At 36.8% G+C, this 16435-nt stretch overlaps 1 protein-coding gene across 8 annotated transcripts in view; it reads left to right on the top strand.

The window, feature by feature from the left end:
* The window catches only part of LOC110842920 (kin of IRRE-like protein 3), a 113312-nt gene that overhangs the window by 42837 nt on the left and 54040 nt on the right, over positions 1–16435 (top strand). The window contains exon 1 of one of the 8 annotated variants that reach the window (XM_035847127.1): positions 3204–5521. The exons of the other annotated variants lie outside the window; for them this stretch is intronic. The gene's annotated coding sequence lies outside the window, so the exon portion shown is untranslated. Of the gene's footprint in view, positions 1–3203; positions 5522–16435 lie in introns of those variants that run through there. 8 annotated transcript variants of the gene reach the window in all.

The following is a 16435-nucleotide window of genomic DNA, read 5'->3' as shown; positions in this document are numbered from 1 at the left end:
CCAATTCGAAAAAGAAGAACTGCTACTTGTCCTTCTTACACAATGCGAGTGCAACTAGGTTTTTCAAACTTGTAATGAAATAAGTATAATGTTGAAAATCTCATTAAACTGAAAATGTCCAAAGCACAACAATGAAGGTACTAATGAGGAGGAATCGACTGTTGCCATTGTGCCGTAGAGTTTCAATTACACGATCCACTCTGCATCTACCTTTATAATAGATCTGCAAGTTTATGGCAGAGTTTTTTTCACAAGATCCATTTCCGAAATGTGTATGGAGTTCTTGGATGTAAGTAGTTTAAGTGATGCTTGGACACAGTCGTACTTGGTTCACGCACTTGTAAGTATTATAAAAAATAGGAAATGCAGTTTTCCGTTTGGACTTTGATTTGTACGATTTCCCCTGAATTTAGCTCACCACAGGGCGAGCGATTCTTTTACCACGTAGGACAAAGAAATAGAAGAATCAGTTTCAGACTTTATTTCCCACGAATAGAAATACCACTAAGAAAGCAACACCTAAGCAACACCCGAGTTCAGATGGACATTACACGTTTCATTTGAATAATAGTGATCCTAATGTTGTTGTTGGAAGGTTGTAATGGTTGCTGCAGATGAGAGCTGCGAATTCGAATTGTCGTGAGTTTTTTACACGGTTGCCATTAAATGTGCTTATTTAGAGCTTCATTACAACAAATTGCGTGAAGTGTGGAAGCACTAGAATCCTTGAGAAATGTGTCGTTTCTTTTCTTTATATTATTCCACCTTCAAATTTGTTAAATACACTGGCGTTTGGCGTAATTTGATTTATTTTCTTGAAAATAATACATTTCATGAGACGGGAAGGCCTATGAAATTGTTTAGCGTGATATGTAAGTAATTATTATTCTTCGGCTGCCGGTAAACAAACTATGTATTAAGGCTAAAATTGTACAAAATACATATTTCCCTGTACCTAATGGATTTCTTAACTACATGAAATTGTTTGTGCTAAAAAATGTGCTCTCTTTCTGAAATGCGAGTTAACAAGATTGTTCCAACGAACCTGGCGATTTGTGATTAATTTCCAGATTTTAAGCCACGAGGCAAATCAAACTCCAAGTTATAGGCAGTGAGAAATCTCATTTCGTGGATTTATTTTCATTTTGCTTGCCTAGGAAGCCCGTGGGCAAACTTACTTAATTTCAGATGTAGGCCTGGCGTTTGAAATGACTGTGCCCTCGTAATTTGCTCCTCGGATTGTATAACAGCTTGTTCCCAAATTACGAGTAAAGGCAAAACCACAAAAACCAAAATCTTTCCGATCATCAACACCACATCACAAAGCCTGAGGACGACGCCAATATTTATCAACATCATCGTGATCTCATCTCTTTCCTTCGTCCGTCCGTCTGCATACATGTGTTTTATGATCACATGGTAATAAGCTCGTCCAATACGTATCTAGGTTGACACTTGTGGTTTCGTGATGTTTATGCGATTCGAATGTTCTGATTACCTTATTGACAGATAAGTAGTCAATGAACCAACATTTTCTGATACACCTACCTACTACTGCCATAAGTTTTGACCACTACACAAATTAATGTAGCGGACTCAGTTTATTGAATTTTGAAAAAATAGCGATATCACGAGAAAGCCCATTAAATTTCCTACAAATTATACCAGGCACTTTTCAAAATTTCCTCCATTCGAAGCTACAAGAGCCCAAAGTCTAGGTATCCACATCCCACTCGCAGTACGCACTCATTACAAGGAATATTAGTCTCATTTCTAAGCGACAGATTTTTTCTCGGATTTCAAACTTGTATGTCGTTTAGCACAAGTATCTAGCTTCAGTTTGGACCACATGTCATATTCCAGAAGGTTGAAGTTCGGCGGCAGTGAATTTTATTCTCGGTCCGAAATGGAGTCAGAAATTTTGGATTTCAACCAGCCATTTAGTATTTTGGTCTCATGAGCAGGACCCGAGCCTTGCTTGAATGTCCAGTGGCTATTTTTAATTGAGTGTGGTCCAGTGGTTCTCCTATTAGCTCGATAACATCAAAAAATTTTTTTTGACAAGAAATTTCACCCCCAGAGGAATAAAATTCACTTTTTTCACCAAATCCAATCCACGACGAATAAAAAAATCTCAGAATCTGGATGGTGGGTCCGATTACAATTTTTAAAATTTTTATGAATAATATGGACCGGTGGGGTGTGGACACAGTGCCTTTAATAATTTTATATGGCCTCAATTGTGAAAGTTTACTTATCCTTCAAAAATACTTATTTCCATTTTTCAAGCGCGTACCGCATGATCAGGGCCCGGCTTTTGAGGATCCTATTTTTACTTGGCGTGAAGTTAGCAAGTGTTTCTTTTCACATCTTAAAGACATAAGTCCAAGGTCGAGTTTAGAGGCCTGGGACGTAGTTTTACTTCGCCCGTTCATTTGTAGCGAAATTTTTCTTTGGGTCCGGCATGAATTCGGCCGAAATCAGGTTTTGCGCGCCTTGGTGATTTTTTGTGACCTTTTTGACCGTTCCCTTCAACTCGATTTTCGGTTATCAACACCCCCAATGTTAGTGAATCATTTTATGGTACGGTCGACTATCTTGCGATTAGTTCCGATTTTTAATAAGCTATTGAAAAATGGCGGATTTTTATGTTTACCAAAATGTTTCTGAAAAATTGCAACACGACGATTTGTCCGGTCTGTCATTTTAGCACCTTGTATCACGAAAAATTTCAGAACATGGTTTCTGATAGACAATTGCATGGGGAATTCAATAGAAAATAGTACAACTGGCTAACATAACTGCTACTGCTGTTTTTGGCGTGCGGAATGCGTGAGACAGAATATATGGCAGTAGTAGGTAGATAAATAACAAACACTGCCACTTGCGCCTACCAACATGCAAAATAAGTTACAAACTATGTACAGGGTGGTTTAAATGTCACGCAACAATGGAAAATTTTCTAATGGGAAAAACCCCTAAATCTCCATTAGTTACAAGATTTTGGATCAAGATTTTTGTAATTATTATCAAAACTAATGGAACATTGATGACGAAATTTTAAAAATATTGAATTTTAGCGACAAAATTTCGGTAACTAATGGAAATTTACGAATTTTTCCCATCGAAAAAATTTTCCATTGTGGCGTGACATTTTAATCACCCTGTACATAATGATAGGATGCTTGAAACACAACAAGGTTTGCATACATTTAATTTTGTGCCTTCATGTTCATTCTAATTTTTTATTATTAAAATATTTTTATGGTAATGTGCATCTTCAGATTTTGACCTTAAAAGTACATGAACGTGAATCGCCTACGCCCACTTCTAATTGGAACATGGACAAATATATCATCTCTCATTAATATCTCATCCTACATTTGGAAAGCATTCTCGTTATACACAAGTCGTGTATACGGATTTTTCACAAAAAAATGAATGAATGCGAGGAAACACTTTGCGAAATGAAGTGGAACTTGGCTTTGCATATATGTATGTCGGTCGTGGTGTGGTGAAGATAATTTTAAGTCCAACCAGCTCCTGCTCATGATAATCACGATCATGAAGATTTCCAAAAGTTGCAAGAATTTTGACCAAATACGAATTGGAACAACAAATTGGTAGTTTGCGGTAATGGTGAAGAAGATGCTGATCAGGCATCTTGTGTTTTTTTTATAAATTATGTACAAGTAGCTTTATTCAACATTCTAGTTAACATAACTGAAACAAAACCTCAATGTCTGCAATTTCTTACAAACTTGTTATTTTAAAACCTCAAGGCTGCGTGAATTCTTCAAAGTGCAAAAACTGCTGACTTGTATCTGTAGATAAACTTCTTTGTATTCTACAACATTATTATTGTTCCACTAAGATTCGACAACTAAGAAATTTCTGTCTAGATGCCTCGTAAATACCCAACGGGCGATGGGTAATTGTGTGTACGTCTTAAATTTTGTGGCGAAAATGGGATACACATATCCACCCATCATCATCACAATCAGGGATGTGCACAAGTCAAATGAGTTTTATGTGATGTTCTCAACGTTACCGCAGCCAAAACAGGCAGGAAGTTGTCAGCACAGATTTGGGTGACTTACTACTGGTATCTTTGCGGTAATACTTGTAACTCACAATCATCAAAATTATGTCGTGTTTCTTAATTTACTGAGACATAACAGGTCACTCACACTTTGCATGCCAAAGTTTTAACTGGCAGTATAAGAAGGCACCAGTTCACATTAAAAATGGTAATGAGACGAGATGAGTGGGCTAATTAAGTTGATTAAGTTGTAATTTTGCTACGGAGGTGAAACGCTTTCGCTTGATAAGAATGTCTAATTCGACATCACATGTTAGTGTATGTATAATAATATCAAGTAACACCACAAGCAACGCTGGTGGGAGTTATAATAAATTTCTGGTTTTATTCCATCCTCAAATCTAATCTGTAAAAAAATATGGAAATGCTATGCAAATTTTGAACCAACATCACATAATGATTAAGCACAAAAACCATGATCAGAAGAACATTATAAAATTCACGAGTTAATTCCATAGATTAAAACATCACACTAATTTCTTTCATATGTAAACTTTGGCGATATGAATCCAACATCAATGCACAAAATCATTGAGAAAATTAGTATTCCCCACAAGCACGGAGCAGTTCATGCATATATGCGGGCAGGTCTTCTGGAAGATTGAGGTTGCGAGTTTTACAAAGAGTTGGGCTAATTTGATTTGATTAAAATCGATGGAGTCGTTGCATGACGTGGGATGTGATTTGATAAAGCCAGGTTCCAGAGGAGTTGCTGATGCTTATGATTCTGTTTGCTCAAGTTCAGTCATCAATGCTAAATATCAGAAAACAAATGGAACAAAACTTGCAATTAAGTGAAAATGCATCCCATCATTATTTACATTCAGCAGTGGAGGGGTATTATTCACCAATAATACCAATTTGGACTTTGTCTGTTTCCAACAGATATTCAGCCGATACGACGTCACGATTTTTACTTGCGTCGTGGCACGATTATTAGGGAGTTACAAATCTAAGCTTGGACAAACTTTGTTGCAAATTAGGTTGCAGCATCGAGTTGAAAATAATTGAATTTTTTAAATACGAAAACATCAAAATATTGGTATAAGAAATATTTTGATCCAATAATTTTGCTGTACAGATGCTATTAAGAAGAAGAACTAGTTCCTCAACGGAGCAGTAGCTTTGTTCCTTTCGTGTTTGTTTTTAATCTTGTCGAGATGAGTTTCACAGAACCGTTAGTTGTACTCTAATTTTCTTGTAATGAGCTGCATTGGGCGTTGAAGGCAATTGGTTGACGATTCTGACCTTTGGCCTCACGAAAATTGACTGAAATGACAATCACCGTAGCGTTTATTTGTCTTCTTACATAAATACTATTTATTATCATTTGTGTAAAAAATGTTTTTCTTTGTATTTTTTCAGGTAAGGAAACTCCTTATGAAGGCTCTCGTGTGTCAATTGAACGTCGTAAAGTCCGTAATTAATTTCGTTTCAATTATTCATTCTTCTACATAGTAAAAGACATGAGTTTAGTATGTATGTACACGTGTATTTATTTGGGCTGCATATTCAGTATCGAATAGAGGCGGAAAGTTGATGTCTTTTTGTGAATTTATATTATCACTTGATCACACCTTTCTGGGATGAGGATTATTCAATATGCTTCCTTAATTACAGGGTGTTCTTCACAAACGAAATAATTTACTCACATGTTTATGTTTGACGAATAATTTAATAACTATTCTTTGCGCAAATGGGGCAATTATCAGTTTTTCCTCCGTCCATCCAAGGAGAAATTTTCCCATCATGCATATTTAACCCTAACCCAAAACTTGACTTCCGTTGCTCACTTTCTTAAATCTCAAAATCTCGTCCACCGCAAAACAGTAAATGTGGTTTGATAAGAGAATGAAGACTTTAAATTCCTTCCAAAACTTTAATTTCCCAATTTCACTAAAAACCACACACTGCCATGTAATTAAATGTTAAAGCGTTTGAAATTCAACTCGATCTGGTCTTGTGTTGGCACTTACTCTTTGATAAACTAATATGTAAAGTGATGTTACTACTTTAATGTTATGGGCGCAATTAGGAAGATAAGCAAGTAGCTGATGTTACAGTTCAGGTAGTTGTGCATCTTAAATGCAAGAAAGCATGTTCTTTTTCGTCCTTGAATGCACCTCTTTGAGAGGTTCATTAGAGCATTTGCATATCTAGGTAGCTGCATTGGGTGGTCGACACTGGAACTAATCTGAGGGCAGAAGATTAAAAAAACGGAACAACGTTATTATTATCTTCATTTCATCAAATATCGAGATTGCTGGTTTGGTGGGATTGCATGATGAGCAAACTTAAAATATCGTGGCATTAATTTTTATGGCGTAGTTTCATCTGAAGGTCGGAAATAAAATTAAGCTGCTACCACTCACATAATATTTTGATATTTTAGAACTATGTAAGCCCTTGTATTACTAGTTCCAAGACAATTCTGAGATGTGGGTATAAATTATTGCCTACTTTTTTATATAAAAAAGTAGGTATGTGACTTGGTTAGTTGTTTTATCTCTACACTTGCAATCAGTAATTGATGTTGGTGTAAATAAGTATATTTGAAAAATACCCAAGCCCTCATGAATGCTATTGCTACATATTGACATAAATATCACGGAGGTGAATCACAGACTCAATTCCTTCCAATTTCATTGGTTATTGTATGCATCCATGCTTCTTGCCTTTATTGGACCTTCCAGTTTGAATTGATACATTAATAGCTACGTGATTTGATTATGAAATTAAATTCACTTGCAATTGTGAGCTCCTTATTTCATTGAATTATACCACTTACTGTCACGCCTGCACTGAAGTTGAAATTTGGCTCCGTCTCTAGATATGTTCCGTAATTCTAAATTGTTGTTTCCGAACCAATTTCTCTTGTCAGACAGTTGGCCTTAGATTGTGTGCTCAGTCCTCGCATAGGAGAAGCCAAGAGGAACGAAATGAAGTTATCTTGATCAAGTTGCAAAGTTTCGTTTAGATCAGAATTTAGTCGGGAGGTTGGAGTTCCTTGGAGTTTGTCATGGCTTACTCCATTCCATACGTGTAGCGAGAGTGTGAGACAAGTAGTAAGTTTTCATTAAGACGATTGTCTCGTGTCGTAAACTTTTTTGTGCAAAAGCAGTATTCTCCTCCCAGCGCAATAATACTACACTCTGCCGTTTTCATAAGGTTGAAATGGAAGGAAAGTTAATCATGTTGAGATAAGATAACTGATGATGAGATGTTACTTTTACATATCACAAAAATGATTCAAGTAAATTAATAAATCTTGTTGCATTTTTTGATAGAATATTTATTATGAATCATGCAGTGACTACCTAACGGTTTACAGTCCAGTCCAAGTAAACTTGAATCCCTGTTATTGAGATTACTGAAGGGTTAAAATCGAAGAGTTTGTCCTGTTCAAATCGCGTACCGTGAGAAAAGTTAGGCTGGTTGTCTAAGCCGTAAAATTGACCGAGAAAGGGAAAACCGATTTATATGTAAGCCACGATGAGAGGAAGAGAGTCCATTGTTTTGGTTTGTAGACTGGGCAGTACGCAGAAAAAGTCTGATACTGTACGAAAAAGTCGAGTGATTTGAAAGTAAGCTACGCTATTTTCTGGCTTCGTCGTTTAATAGCAGCAAGGATCATGGCATTACTGCAGTTTCATACCTTAGCTCACTCACACGGCGCAAGTTTACTTACTTGTTGGGTCTTTAATAGTGGTCTTGGGCTCTTGTGGATTCCACACTCGTCGTCCTTTGTTTTCTTAAGAAAACTTGCATGATACGCCTACTCCTCGAGTGCTGAAAGTTCACACAATAACATGGAAACAATCGATACTTCTACTTAACCGTCGTTTTCACAATCGTACGACACACTTTTATCCACACGTCCTCAGAGGTTGTTGATATAATCGTCATCATCTGGCGATACCTTCTCCCAATCTCTCGCTCCCCATACAGACAAATGCACAAGGAATGAATGCACAAGCTGAGGTGAAAGGATGGCGAGAAACTTTTTGCTGGTGGCGATTCTAGAAAAAAAAACCATCATGGCTTGAGTTGGTTTCCTGGATCGGTTGAATCCAATCCATGTTTATTCTGCCCCCGTTGTTTGGGTTAAGGTCTTGTTAGATATTTTTGGCACCATTCGTGACAACACTCGACTTTCTTTCTGCGAATTGACTGATGACTGAAATTGATCAATATTGATTGCTTGTGAGGCAGCATGAGATAGAAATGCTAACGTCCACAATAGCACCACAAGACCAATAAATCACTGTAAAACAGAATGTCAAACAAGTATTGACCACGCATTTGTGTCTCGTTTATTGCACTGATCCAGTGTTTATTTCAACCCATCGCTTTTGTCGTGTATTGTTACGTATGAATTTATGTTTTGTACATATTCTGACAAGTGAGACAGAATTATGTAGAAAGTCAAATTCGTTGATAATAACCCCGGGTTTAGACTTCACGTTATCGTCACGTTCTCCTCCCAATCCGATTTTTTGATTGGTCGAAATTTTTAATTGTCTTAGTGATATTTTTGATTAGCCAATCAAAAAATCGGATTAGGAGGAGAACGTGACGATAACGTGAAGTCTAAACCCGGCGTAACTTTTAAAATAAATTTACATTAACATCGCATTGCAGATATTTTTACTTTAAAATTTGGCTTTTATTGAATAACATACTTACCTTTTGTCTGCCGCATGAATATTTGTTAGCATTATCTCCAGTCTCAAGAAAGGAAAAAGTAAATGCTTTACATCCTGTTATCTAATTACAAGGAACAAAAGCTTGTAATCTAATTTCTGGACAATTTTAACGAAAATGCAGTCAAGCAAGGCTACATAGATGTGAGAAGAACAATGCATTGAGACACATCTGAATTTGACTCGTATTATTCAACCCTTGAATTTCCGTTTCACTCAGCGCTAGAAAATAAGCAGGATGAAAAAGCGTCTAAATTTTTGTGAGTACTCGCAATTAGTAAAATTGTTCTTCTCGAGGAAGAAATGCTAGTAGTTCAGATCGGAGTTCGGGTCGTGGCACGAACAAAAGAATATCCGTCCAACTTATACAATGAACAATAGAAAAGCTGCCACATTAACTGTGTGCCTATGCTCTCCCAATTTGCGTAAATTCATTGCGTCTCTATTCCTCTCAGCGACACGACTCCTTCAGTTTTTTTTTCTAAAATGCGTACAACGGCAAACTTGCTCCTCGTGCTTATTAGGTTATACTTACTTACATAGTTCTAGTCACTCTTACTACAGCGCATTTTAATTTAATGTCACTCGTAATTAATTTAATGAGGTGGAAGAATTCATTTGAACAATAAGGACAAACTAAATTTAGCATTTCTCCTGTAATACACTAAAGAGGAAGACAAATGTCTCCCATTTTCTCAAATTTAGGTTTCTTTCTTTGTAAAATTGACTGAAGCTCAGTAAATATAAAATAGGAATGAGATCTTGATATTGCGCAGTGACAAACATAAATTAAAAAAAAGACGAGTACCATATCCTTGAAAGACAGATTTATTAGAACGAGATTTGTTTGCATGGCCTACATTCATTTCTGCTGTCAAATCGAATTCGAGTACTCAAAGGATGATTGTTCTTTCTGTTTGGTTTCAGTTTTGTGTTAAGTTATTAAGAATTTATTCCAAATTCAAATTCAACACAGACCTCGAAATGGTTCCTGATTGATTTATTTACCCAACCGAAGTCGTTAGGATGAAATGAAATGTCTTAATGAAATCATTTGGTTTCCTCCAAACTCGAGAAATGTAAGCCGTCTGAGGTTTTGCTCCAATTCTCAAAATGGTGGAAAATAAATAATATCCGAGTTGCTTTCCGAATATTCCCAACAATCCTACTTCAGGGAAAATGGAGATATTATCGTTATGAAGCAACCACAGTGAAGCCACAAACTTATGATAAACCACACCACAAATGAAAACAGAGCTTCCTTGTTTCTGATGAAAATTGTGAACTACTTATTTGATCGCTACCCTTAGATCGAATTATGCATTACTTTTCTCAAGCAGGGGAGAAAAATGAATTCAGCGGAATTACAATTTAGGAGGGTTGAGTTCAAACTTTGTAATCAGCGACCAAGCCTCCCAACTCCCCAAGCTCCTTATTTCGTGTGTTTCTCACCACCAATGTCTCAACATTCCTGGGTCGGACTGAGTCACTTTTTGTGTGAATTAAATCAATATTTGACCTGAATTACTCAAAACTAAAGTCGAGCTAAACTACGACGACTTCAGACGAGGTCTTTCTTGAGGATTTGCTTAAACCTTCCATCTACTGCAATCCCTGCATTAATTTTGAGACCCCTGCACTTTCACTTCCTGAATTCATGCTTTAATTTCAGCTTTTGTCTGCCCGAGGGTCTCCATTTTCTCAACTTTCTTCCTCTCTCTCTTTCTCTTGCTGGCTGTCATGATGATGAAAGAAATTGGAATTACAGGCCAAGAGAAAGGACGAAATTGGTTCTTTAAAAGGACGCGTTTTTTAGGGGCTTCTTCGATATCCATAAAAGGGATGTTCCCGATTTTAAGAGAATGGGGAAATCGCGGGGGCGTCGTGAAATCAACTCGTCATACACTTCTCTATCCATTGCCATTACCTCAAGTCATGTCCGACTTGCCGGAAACTTTCTCCAAATTGAATGACACCGGTACCATCTAAGGTGAAATTGCTCAATATCCCGGGATTGGAGTAGGCCTTCTACATAGTTGACATGAAATTTGTGTTGCAAAAGGTCATGCAAAAAAAATATTCTAGAAAGTATAGAAATACATCCAATCTCCGCACCTACCAAACCCAAAACACTGCAGAATTGGTGGATGAATGACAAATTAGAAGTGTGCAATTTTGCCCGCAGTGTAATGGCAAGTGGGATACAAGGTCTATTCTAACACCTGCTGATGAAATCCAAAATAACAATTTCTAGAAGCCCAGCATAGCTTCATTCTCGTGATGACCCAGCTCGTTTGTTGAACTGCATCGTGTCGCCTAGAAAGATGAGCCATGGAGAGGAAGGATGGCATCGTTATGAAAATTAAGCGAGTTCAATAATGATAATGAGAAACACTCCAGGTTTGTGCGTGATTTGGTTGGTTGGTTCAATGGTCATGGAAGTTGCTGTGCGGCTCATAAGCAATGTGAGTACGAAAAGTGAAATTTCGTCCACATCCTTTGTTTCCATTCACCCAGTCGAACCTTACATAACGAATAATGGCTCGAGTTGCGTTTCTGCAAGTTACATGTAACAGCAGCGAAATGTGTGTGGGTTGGTGATCTGGTGATGATCAGCCAGGCTTGAAATGCTCACTTGGTAGAATTCCGGTTGATGTAAAATGCAATGTGTATGAAGAAGGTTTTCTGGAAAATTCAGATTTTGACCTCAACATATCTTAATTTTTTAGTACTTCTATATCTATTTCTCTTTCTAAATCAAAATAAAATTCAAAATCTCATCCAAAAGAGAAAATTTTGTTAGATTTCTGAAACAATTGCTCGAAAGCAATGAATTGTATATTAAAAAATCTACAAAATCTACACAGAATGGTAGAATAGTTTGAACTATTCAGCAACGATGCACATTCTGTGCTAAGCAAAGGTTGTTGTTTTTTATCCAAAAGCTCACAGCGAATTACGTCGCAAAGCCCTCATGTGGAACTATTTCATCCCCACCCACCCGACCATCTTCCATTATCAAACAGGTTCAGCGTTTGAGAACAAAGTAGTGTTGTATCATCCTAATGGCGTTCAGCGTGTGTGAAAACAAATGTTACAAAAGATTGAGTTGAAACTAAATTAAAATAGAGAGCGAGAATAGGAATGAGTTTATATTTGATATTCTAATGCAGGGTAATCATTCCCTATCAAAGACTACTCAGTTGGACTCACCCCATCCGACCATTTTTCCATCAAGTACAATGCTCGAATAAAATCAAAAGCGCTCATGTTTAATAATTTCACTTGAAAACGAACTTGAAATTCAAATAGCAAAATTTGAAGCATTCGTATTCGTCCAGAGTCAATGGCCTGGTTCAAAAATGCATAATATTATTCAGCTTTTCTGCGATGTCATCCATCTCGGCTCATCTTCATGGAACTTCCGATAAAAGTTCTAAAAAATGTGACCCAGTTCCAAGGTTATCAATTCCAAGTTATGGTCCGTTGGCTATGCTATATACCAAAAGAGATCAACTTTGGTGGTCAATTTTCCTCTGGAAAGAAGGAAGTGAAATAAAGAACAAAACGATGAAAGAGTTCGTTTTGCCATTAGGACCACATGGTGATTTTCCATCCAACTAAAACTCACCACACCATAACCACACAAAAGTTCTTTGAAGAGTCAGATGGTCTTAACGTCTCAAAATTCTCAGATAAATAAGACGATTCGTTTGACTTTGTTGATCTGTTGATGGATTTATCTATATTTGTTCATCTATGCTTTGTTAGCTTCGAGTTAGTTATGAATAAATGACACACGCAGCAGGTCCGAAGAAGGTGCGAACTGATTGCATAATGTTACACATACACGAACACAATGGGACAAATTAAGTTAAGTTTAAAAATAGTATCTACTAATTTTCGAATGTGAAATAAAACTTGGTCAATGCATTCTATAATCCTCCTACTTTCATAGTTGTTTGATACCTAAATTCAAAAGGTTTAGGGAATGAGATTTCATCAGGCTTAAACGACAACACTTTCTTTTACAGTTAATTGCAAGCAACACTCTTTGTTTAAGTATCTCTACTGAAATTACTTAGATGGATCCAGCTAAAACTATCTCCATGCATGAGAGAGACACATAACGACATAGTTAAAGAAAATCGACAGGGAAATACATGTTATTTTTATAATGCTATGATTATCGCAATTTGCAGATTAAATGTGTCTGCACATAAATGCTAATGAGAAGCATGCACTTTCCAGTTTAATGTTTTTCTATATGTATATACGCACAATGAGCTCCACATTTATTGCATGTGTTATAAAATATTTCCCCATCATTGTTAACTCGTCTTGAAAATGAAATACGATTCTTGTTCTCTTATACTTCCTAAAAATCGATCTAACCGGAAAATATTACCGTCGGCTATGTTTCTGGATGCATAATAATACGAAACGAAGAAATTTGCTTTCATATTCATTTTTGAAAGCCGATCTACGTAAGTATGACACTTTAGTGCGAATAAAATGGATGATATGCAGCTCGCTCTGAAGTGTCACATTGTCTTTCTCCCCTTTGTTCGAATTTGCTACTACAACGAGTCATTCATCACCACCTTCGTCGTCACTTATAAAAAATGCATTAGGTACGTTGTTGTGTACTGCGAACTTTATAGCCGAGAACAAAGTATCGTTTTTCAACGGGCGTTCCTCGTAGACTTTCATCACTTCCGCCACTACACGGCTGGAACTTGAGTGTTTTACCATTTTTTCTATACATTGCGCAAAATATCAAATTACTTGGATCAGGAGTACGTACGTGTTTCTGAAGTGACTTTTTGTTTTGTTTTCGCTCTATGGATTATAAGGAGATATCGACGCGGTTGTGAGAAAGTGAGCGGACAAGGTTACTTACTTCTACATAAGCTTGAACTTTTTCTCAATTTTTGAGTGAAACTAGATATTTCTTTCAATGTGTGAAAATTGATGTTCAACATTGAGTAGTTTCCGTTAGTTTTTGCGATACTACACTTCAACCACCTTTCGGTGGTTGAAGTGCCTACGCTTCTAAATACTACTTTCTCTCTCCTTCACCCTCTCAATTCTCTCAAGAGACTTCAAAGGCTCTTTCATAAGTAACTTTTAGCCAGATGAAATCCTCCTTGCACAATTTCTTTCTGGGCTCAGGCGCTAGCTTGCTGACTTTCACTTTGACGTTGAAAGTTACCATAATCCAGCTTCAAGAAATTGCCATTTAAGGAATATTTAATTGCAATTTTGTTAAAAAGTGAACTGATTTGAACGCATACGAGTATATACACATACATATCTACTTAATTCGCATACTACGATGTCAACTTGATGTAAAATTTGATGAAATTCATAAATTATTTTTAGTTTTTTCGGATTAAAAATTTGTCCATATCTGTTGTTAAATTTCGACTAACTGTATCAGAATATGTATTTTCGCATAACTCTGAAATTGTAAAATTGTCAACTACTTACAAGATGTTATGCACTTTGAAATGAGGTGTTGCATTTTTCCAAAGCTGTTTATTATTATTCGATTTCTCGATGCTAACCGTAGTCAGAAACTTGGCACGTCCTGGAGGTTGCGGCGAATTTCTAACCAACCACTTAGGAACCCTTTAAAAATAAATATGTCGAGTTTCCTGGATAGCATATAACAATCGTGTAATGGTTCAATTTAAGTAAGAACATCCGATAAGAAAAGAATTGTTAGCTGGCTGCTAATATTGGTTTGGGGGTTGAAGGTGGTGAACTTTATTTAGAGGACTGCAACAACTCAGCAGCAGCCTCGTCTTGGTTCCTGAAAAGGAAAGTGTAAAGTGCGACTGAGGGAAACGGAAGTGATAAATGCTTGATAGAGACTACAGATTGCATCCCAGGAGTGGAAGGTGAACGGTGAAATATTCCTTTCTGCCAGATTTTATGAGACTTTTTTATGAAACCATAATTTCTCTTTGGATGAAAAATTCCACCCTCATTTTCCCACAAAAGCGGTCTATCGCTAACATAGCCAACAAGTAGTAGAGCCCATCATTAACTTGGAAAACTGTTCCCAGTTTAGACGGTGAAGAATATTTTCCAGTTAAAGCGTAGGCTCTAAAATCTGGCAAGTTGAATTAAACTTTCATTTTGGTCTTGCGAAGTTTCTTAATACCCGTCTCGTTTTTTATGAACCAAATCTGATGGCTTTAGTAACTCAATTTCTCATGGATATTTGCAACATGTGACTTGACACTTGTATCATTTGTTTTTCAGTAATTTAATGGCTAATATCTGTTAATATTGTAAACCAGTCTAATTTTTCAGCTTTTCAAAGTAATTTTGGCAAAATTGGACACATTTGTGGGGATTTGTGGGTGGCTTTCCCCTTTCTTTTACGGCATATTGTTTTCACAAACTTTCATTATTTCTTCCAAATGTAAATGTTAGCTTACTCCTGTTCCAGCATATTAATAATCCTTATTATTGTCACTAAGAGAGAGAGAGAGAGGAATGTATGCCAATTTTGGCATCACTTTGTGACAAGTGGAGCACAACTAAGTAAACTTTGTGGTTTTCAAATCCGCTCAAAGTGTGTCAACATTGAAGATCATATAGCTTGTAGCATTCGTTTGAACCCACTGCTGGTTGGATAAAGTATTACAATCCGAGATTGGAATACGGAAACCTGAAAGAATTTACTGTGTAAGGGCCACACTGCTGCCTTCAAAGAGCATACAGCTCATGCTAGCGGAAGTGAAGCCGGTAGCTTTTAGGATTCAGGAAACAGAAAATTTGCTCTTTGACTTTGTCCGAAAATGCGAATGAATACTGGAATTATTGGCCAGAAACTACCAGCTCAGCTAGCACAGAGTAGAGCCGCACAGACGTTGCTAAAGTGAAAGGCTCATTGTGAATTCACATCAGAAAAAGCTTTGTACCATTCTCGTATACGAACTTTAAGAAGTGTCAGTTCCACAACTTGATGCTCTTCTCTCTTTACGGACTTCTCGCATTTTTTGCAAGAAACTTTAAGCCAAATTATCTACAATGTCTGCACTGTTCTACACTTTGTGGTCCTACTGCAATGAACTGTAGACTAGCGGAAGTACATAAATGAAGATAGCAATCACAAGTTTCAGTTGTATACATATTTAAATAATACCAGAAGTCGGTACTTCATCATGAAATACGATTATACATTTCCATGTAAATATTCAGGTAATCCTGTCACACAGTAGCGACAGGATTTTCGATGTAGTCATCGTATACGTGTCGTTATGACTGAGGGCTGAAGTATTCTTGTATAAATATTAGGAATTTTTGGCATTATATAGTAGCGCCATAAATACCGACTTCTACTAAATTTATGTTATATGAGCTCGTTGATTTTGTCATTGTATGTTTCACTTACACCGCAATATCACAATCATCCATCTCAATCCATCATTCCGATCGTCTCATGCCTTGTGATTAATGTCATCAAGTTCTCTCTGGCTGCTTTTATCATTGGTGGCATTTCACGTTATTGTGTGTCCTGTGCCTGAGCAAATGGCGTTTAATTCATCTTAATTAAATTAAATTAATGTTCTGCCCGATTGTTTGGCTAGTAATACTTGTAAATTATTCCAAC

Source organism: Folsomia candida, unplaced genomic scaffold (genome assembly GCF_002217175.1).
Source record: "Folsomia candida strain VU population unplaced genomic scaffold, ASM221717v1 Fcan01_Sc002, whole genome shotgun sequence".
Lineage (NCBI taxonomy): Eukaryota > Metazoa > Arthropoda > Collembola > Entomobryomorpha > Isotomidae > Folsomia > Folsomia candida.
This window is presented reverse-complemented; position numbering and strand designations above follow the sequence as displayed.